The sequence below is a fragment of the Arachis stenosperma genome, chromosome 6 (genome assembly GCF_014773155.1).
Source record: "Arachis stenosperma cultivar V10309 chromosome 6, arast.V10309.gnm1.PFL2, whole genome shotgun sequence".
In the NCBI taxonomy this organism is placed as follows: domain Eukaryota; kingdom Viridiplantae; phylum Streptophyta; class Magnoliopsida; order Fabales; family Fabaceae; genus Arachis; species Arachis stenosperma.
This window is the reverse complement of record NC_080382.1, coordinates 78,890,627-78,897,553: the sequence shown is the minus strand read 5'-3', so window position 1 is coordinate 78,897,553 and position 6,927 is coordinate 78,890,627.

The window sequence follows — 6,927 nt, the reverse complement described above, 5'->3', positions numbered from 1 at the left end:
TTGTCCCTTCAGCCTTTAGGTACCTTCTTCTTAGTACCTTTATTCACAGCGCTTGATGATGGCTGCCCAACACCAAACTTAGAATTGGTGTCTAATGGTTTTGTATAGTTTTGCACTGAAAGAGAGGGTTGGAACACTAAGTGTTGCACAATTGTCTCTCTTTTGTCAAAGGGAAAGTTAGGACTAGGTATCTTAAATAAGATACAGTCCTCATGCAATTACAGGACTAGCTCTCCTTTTGCTACATCAATGATGGCATTGGCAGTGGCTAGGAAAGGTCTTCCAAGGATGATGGATTCATCTTCTTCTTCCCCAATATCCAAGAATATAAAGTTCGCAGGGATGTAAAGGTCCTCAATCTTTACTAAGACATCCTCTACCCCCATATGCCTTTTTCATTGATTTGTCTTTCATCTCTAGTGAGATTCTTGCAGCTTGCACCACAAAGATTCCTAGCCTCTCTATTACATGAGAGTGGCATGAGGTTTATGGTGCAAGGAATTAGGAAGCGTTTGGAATCCGGAAGCTTCTGAGGTAGTTTCTTTTGAACTAAGGCATTGAGTCCTTGGTGAGCACTAGAGGTTCTTTCTCCAGTGTCTCTGTTCCAAATAACTTGGCATTTAGCTTTATCAGAATTCTTAGGTACCGAGCAACATGCTCTTCCATAGTTTCCTTTACCTCATCAGACGACGAGTGATCTTCAAAATCCATGATTTGCAATAAGGCATTCAATGGAATTTCTATGGTCTCCTCATGAGTCTTAGTTACCTTCAGTTCTTCAATAGAGAAGTTTTTAGAGGGCGTTGAATGCCCAATGATAAACCCCATTTGTAGGGTTTATCTTGTATTGATTTTTAGGGATTTTATAACCTTTTACCCACATTTATGCAATGAAATAGCATGGTTTTGTATATTCTCCTTTAATTGTGCTTAAGAGTGAAAACATGCTTTTTAGGACTCAAAATAGCTAAATTTAATTCACCTTGATTCTATTAGATGCCTAAAGCTAACATCCGGGGCTTCGAAACAATATAAGATTTGCCATATTTGCATTGCGCATAGGGGCGCGCACGCGCACGGTACGCAGACGCGCCGATGGTGGCACATGACCCACTTAATGCAACACGTGGCCAGCGATTTTAGAAGCCTTGTGGGCCCAATCCAACTCATTTCTGATGCTATTTAAGCCAAGGATTGAAGGGGAATCAACATACTTTTCATACTTTTGACCATTAGTTCATTTCCACTCATTAGGATTAGTTTAGAAGTAGTTTCTAGAGAGAGAAGCTCTCACTTCTCTCTAGGATTAGGATTAGGATTAGGTTTAGTTCTTAGATCTAGGTTTTTATCTTTGCTTTCTTCTACTTCTACCTTTCAATTCTTTGTTTTTACATTCACCATTCTTCCATTCTTTTGTTACAATTTCCTTTATGTTGTTCTTATGTTTTGTTGTAGATCTACTATTGTTCATTCCATTTTCTTTCAATTCAATAAGAGGTAATTCATGTAGATCTTGTTTCCTTTAATTGTTGTTGTTAATTCTTTACATTTGATTGTAGTTAGAATTAATTCTTGTTGTTGATTTACTATGTTTTCCTTTTGTGCCTTCCAAGTGTTTAATGAAATGCTTGGTTGGATTTTAGAGTAGAGTTTTATGTTCTTGGCTTGGAAAGGTAACTTAGGAACTCTTGAGTTACTAATGTCCAAGTAATTGATGATTAGGATCTATTAACTCTAGTTCTCACTAATTGAATTAGTGGAGAGTTAGGACTTATGGAGTAGCATTGATATAGCTCATTTGACTTTCCTTTACTACTAGTTAGAGGATGATTTAATGAGATTAATCCTTGCCAATTCTCATATTGTGGTTAGTGATTAGGATAGAGATCCTTGACCACCAACCCTTGCCAAGACCTTTTTAGGCCTTAGTTTACTTTCTTGCCATTTATCTTTCATTCTTCTTATCAAAACCCCAAAAATAACTCACAACCAATAACAAGACACTTTATTGTAAATCCTAGGGAGAACGACCCGAGATTTAAATACTTCGGTTTATAGATTTTAGGGGTTTGTACTTGTGACAAACAAATTTTTGCATGAAAGGATTATTGTTGGTTTAGAGACTATACTTCAACGAGATTTCATTTGTAAAATTCTAAACCATCAAAAATCCGATCATCAAAATGGCGCCGTTGCCGGGGATTTGCAATGGTGTTATGTTATTGGTTATTGTGCATATGTGAATAGTGTGAATAGCTTATCTTTTGCTTGTTTACTAGATCTTGTTAGTTTTATTTTGTTTTTTTCATTATGAATTCTCACTTTGGCTATGAGTTTGGTTCTAATTGTGTTGTAGGAAATGTGCACTTCAATGGTAACATGTACCATGGATGGAACCAACAAAGATGGGAGGAGCCTCAAGGAATTGATCACTCCTATTGGCAACAACCTCCGGATACTTATAGGTATAATTCCCATCCTAATGCATGTCAATTTAATGGCTATGATGACTCTTTTTGTGACACTCAACAACCACCATCATATGCCTATGAATCTCATCCTCAATATGAGCCTCAACATAGCCCTCAACCATTCTCACAAGCCCCTTTCTACCAAGTACCTTTATGTGACCCTTATCCATCATATAACCAATCACCCATACCACATCCTTGTGATCATTATGAGCAAAAACCTTTAGAACCACCACAACCCTATCAAGATTACTACCATGAACCACCTCAACACTCACCATCTCCATACCCTTACCAAGAAGAACCACCTTCCTACTATGAACCCTCTCTCCAAAATGATGAACCCTCTTATCTACCCCAAGCCCCAATAGATGATTCTCTTACCTTGCTACTTCAAGGACAAGCGGATATGCAAAGGAACACCTTAGAGTTTGTGACTAACTTGACCAAGGTAGTGCATACTTTAGCCTACAAATGTTTGAACACTCAAGGTGCTTCCATAGCCACATATGGAGAATGAATTGAAGAGTGTAGCATGAAGGAGAGATTGGAAACTCCGGTGGGGATGAGGGATGCTATTTTGTGTTGGAACAATTGGAGGAGCCTATGATCATTGAAGAAAAGGAAGAGGTGGTTAAAGATTTAGGAGATGTTGAAAGTCCATGGGAATGTAGCATCATGGAGAACTCTTCCAAGAAGCTTGATATCGATGTTGAGGAGCGTGCGCAACCTCCAAGGCATATCATCGCTGGAGACTTGGAAGAGGCTTATCAAAAGATGGATTCAATCATGGATGAATTTCTCTCTACAATGGAATCCTCTCCCATTGGACATGAAGTTGAAATTATAAAAGAATGTGCACAACCTCCCGTACCCTTGGTGAGCAACGAAAAAGAGAGAGGGAGAGATTCCAAGCTCTCATTAGGGTTCATCTTCTTCAACTTCTGAATTCTCAATCACTCTTTGGTGAGATCCATTGCAATTCTCAATTTACTTTGTTCATGTTATAGATCTTCTTCTCTAATCTCAATTAGTGCTTGTAATTGCTCAATTCTCATAGATCCTAGATTCAACTTTGTAGTTTTGGATTCTATCAATTTCTTGAGAAGTTCATTTCCATTGTTGTTCTTTGTTGATTATTGTTAATTTCTTGTGTTGAAGCACTTTTAATTCTAATTTCTTCTTATTCTTACTATGCCTTTCATCCTTGCTCATTAATTGTTTGATAAAATGCCAACACTAGTTATGGAGTAAAAGTTTTTTACTTGGCATAGGGTTTGGACCATTAGAAAGAGTTGAATAGCTTATGTCAATTGTTGATTTGGAATTAGAAATTGCTAATTGACTTGGAGTGCACTAAAGCTAGATTTCCCTAGGGTAAAACTAGGACTTGTGACTCAAGTTAGTTACTCTCATTTGACTTTCCTCTATACCTAGGGGTTAACTAAATGAAGCAAAGCCTAATTGTTATCATCATTGAGGAAGCTATAATGATAGAATTTCTAATGCCGACCCTAGGCCAAGTCTTCTAAAATTGATTGTTTGTCATCTATTTTGCTAAACCCTCAAAGAATCATAACAAGGCTTCCTAATCAATAAGATGCATTCTCTAGCAATTCCAAGGGAGGACGACTCGGGAGACTAGTACTCTCAGTTATAGATTGTAGGATTGTTTGATGCGAAGTTTGAATGTCGATTAGACTATACTCACGATTATATCCATTATTGAATTCTATATCGGCATGATAAATTTTGTTTATCACCCAACTGCCCTATTACTAGCATTCAACACTAGATGTTGTGCCTTTTTGGGTATTGAATGCCCAGTAAGGACTCCCTTACTAGCGTTTAACGCCATGACTGGTTCTTCTTTAGGCTTTGAATGCCCAGTAAGGACTCCCTTACTGGCGTTCAACGCCAAAGATGGTTCCTCTTTGGGCATTGAACGCCTAGTATGGGCTTTCTTACTGGCGTTAGATGCCAAAGCATCCCCTTTAGATTCGGCCTTAGCTTCTACAGTGATGGCCTTGCACTCTTCTCTCGGGTTCACTTCAGTGTTACTTGGGAGAGTATTCAGAGGGATCTCAGGGATTCTCTTGCTCAGCTGATCAACTTGTACCTCCAGATTTTTGATGGAGGACTTTGTTTCTGTTATAAAACTATGTGTGGCCTTAGAGAGTTCATAGACTTTGGTAGCTAAGTCAGAGAGGATTTGCTTAGAAGTCTCCATCTGTTTTTGAGAAGATGGGAATGGTTTATTACTGTTAAACCTATTCTGGTTTCTTCTACCTAGATTATTATTGAAGCCTTACTGAGACTTCTGTTGATCCTTCCATGAGAAATTAGGATGATTTCTCCATGAGGAGTTGTAGGTGTTTCCAAAGGATTCTCTCATGTAATTCACCTCTTCCATAGTGGGTTGATCTGGATCATAAGCATCTCCTTCATAGGAGGTGTCATGAGTGCTGCCAGCTGCAGCTTGCATTCCAGTCAAATGCTGAGAGATCATATTGACCTATTGGGTCAAGATCTTGTTCTGAGTTAATATGGCAGTCAGAGTGTTAACCTCTAGGATTCCTTTCTTCTGAGCTACCCCATTGTTCACAGTGTTTCTCTCAGAAGTGTACATGAACTGGTTGTTTGCAACCATTTCAATGAGTTCCTGTGCCTCTTCAGGCGTTTTCTTCAAGTGGAGTGCTCCACCAGTAGAATGATCCAAGGACATCTTGGATATCTCAGATAGACCATCATAGAAGATACCTAGGATAGTCTGTTCTGAGAGCATGTCAGAAGAACATCTCCTGATCAGTTGCTTGTATCTTTCCCAAGCTTTAGAGAAGGATTCACCCTCTTTTTGTCTGAAGGTTTCAACTTCCAACCTGAGCTTACTCATCTTTCGAGGTGGAAAGAATTTGACCAAGAATGTATTGACCAACTTTTCTCAAGAGTCTAGGCTTTCTTTAGGTTGAGAATCTAACCATGTCCTAGCTCTGTCTCTAATAGCAAAAAGGAAAACCATAAGCCTGTAGACCTTATGATCTACTCCATTGGTCTTAACATGTCACAGATTTGCAAGAATTTAGATATGAATTGATGTGGATCTTCCAGTGAAAGTCTATGAAATTTGCAATTCTGTTACATCAGAGAGACTAACTGAGGCTTAAGCTTAAAGTTATTTGCTCTAATGGCAGGTATGGAGATGCTTCTTCTATAGAAGTTAGAAGTGGATTTAGTGAAGTCACCAAGAACCTTCCTTGCATCACCTCTATTATTCGGATCGGCTTCCATATAAGTGCTTTCAGTTTCTTATTCGAAAAGTTCTGTCAGATTTTCTTCGGAGTGTTGTGTTTTAGCTTATTGTAAACGCCTCCTTAGAGTCCTCTCAGGTTCAGGATTAGGCTTAAAGAGAGGTTCTTTATCTTTGTTTCTGCTCACGAACAAGAAAAAGAAAACAAGAGAGAAAGAGAATGGGAGTTTCTATGTCAATGTATAGAGAACTCCCTGTGAGATATGAAGAAGAAAGAAGAATGAAGATAGAGGAATGAGAAGAAGAATTCAAATAGAGGGGGTAGAAGAATTCGAATATTAAGAAGTAAAAATAGAAACTAGAATTAAAATATTGTTATTTTTATTTTAATTATTAATTGAATTAAAAAAAGATTTAAAAATTGAGTGTGATTTTTGAAAAATAAGAAAGAGAAAGAGCTAAGAAGTTTTTGAAAATAGAAGAGAGAGAAATTAGTTAGGAAGTTTTGAAAAAGAGGGAAGAGAAATGAGAGTATTAAAGAGATATCCAACTTCTAAAATTAAAATAAGATAAAATAAGTAACTAATTAAAAAAGATTTGAAAATAAGATAAGATAGGAGATTTGAAAAATATTTGATTTTAAAAATTTTGAAATTTTAAAATTGGAAAGGAAAAGTCAACAAGATAGGATAAGAATTGAAAAGATTTGAAAAAGATTTGATTTTGAATTTTGAAATTGAAACAAGATAAGATAAAGATTTAAAAATAAGCTGAAAAGATAAGATATGGTGAAGATTTGAAAAGTTTTTAAATTTTGAAAATATTTGATTTTGAAATTTAAAATTAAGATAAGATAAGATAATGATTTGAAAAAGATTTGAAAAGATAAGATTTGAAATCAAAATTTGAACTTTACTAACAAGAAAATACTATACTAAAAAAATTTTTAAATCAGGATAAGAAAAAGGCAATAAGATTTTTGAAAATTTGAAAAAAGATAGAAAAGATATTATTTTTTTATTTTTCGAATTAATGAGGAAAGAGAAAAACAACCAAAAGACACCAAACTTAAAAGTTTTTATATCAAAGACACTAGTTTTTTGAAAATTAAAAGGAAAACAACCAAAAGACACTAAACTAAAAACTTTAAGATTAAACAAAGAAAAGAAGTAAGAACAACTTGAATACCAAGAAGAACACTCAAGAACA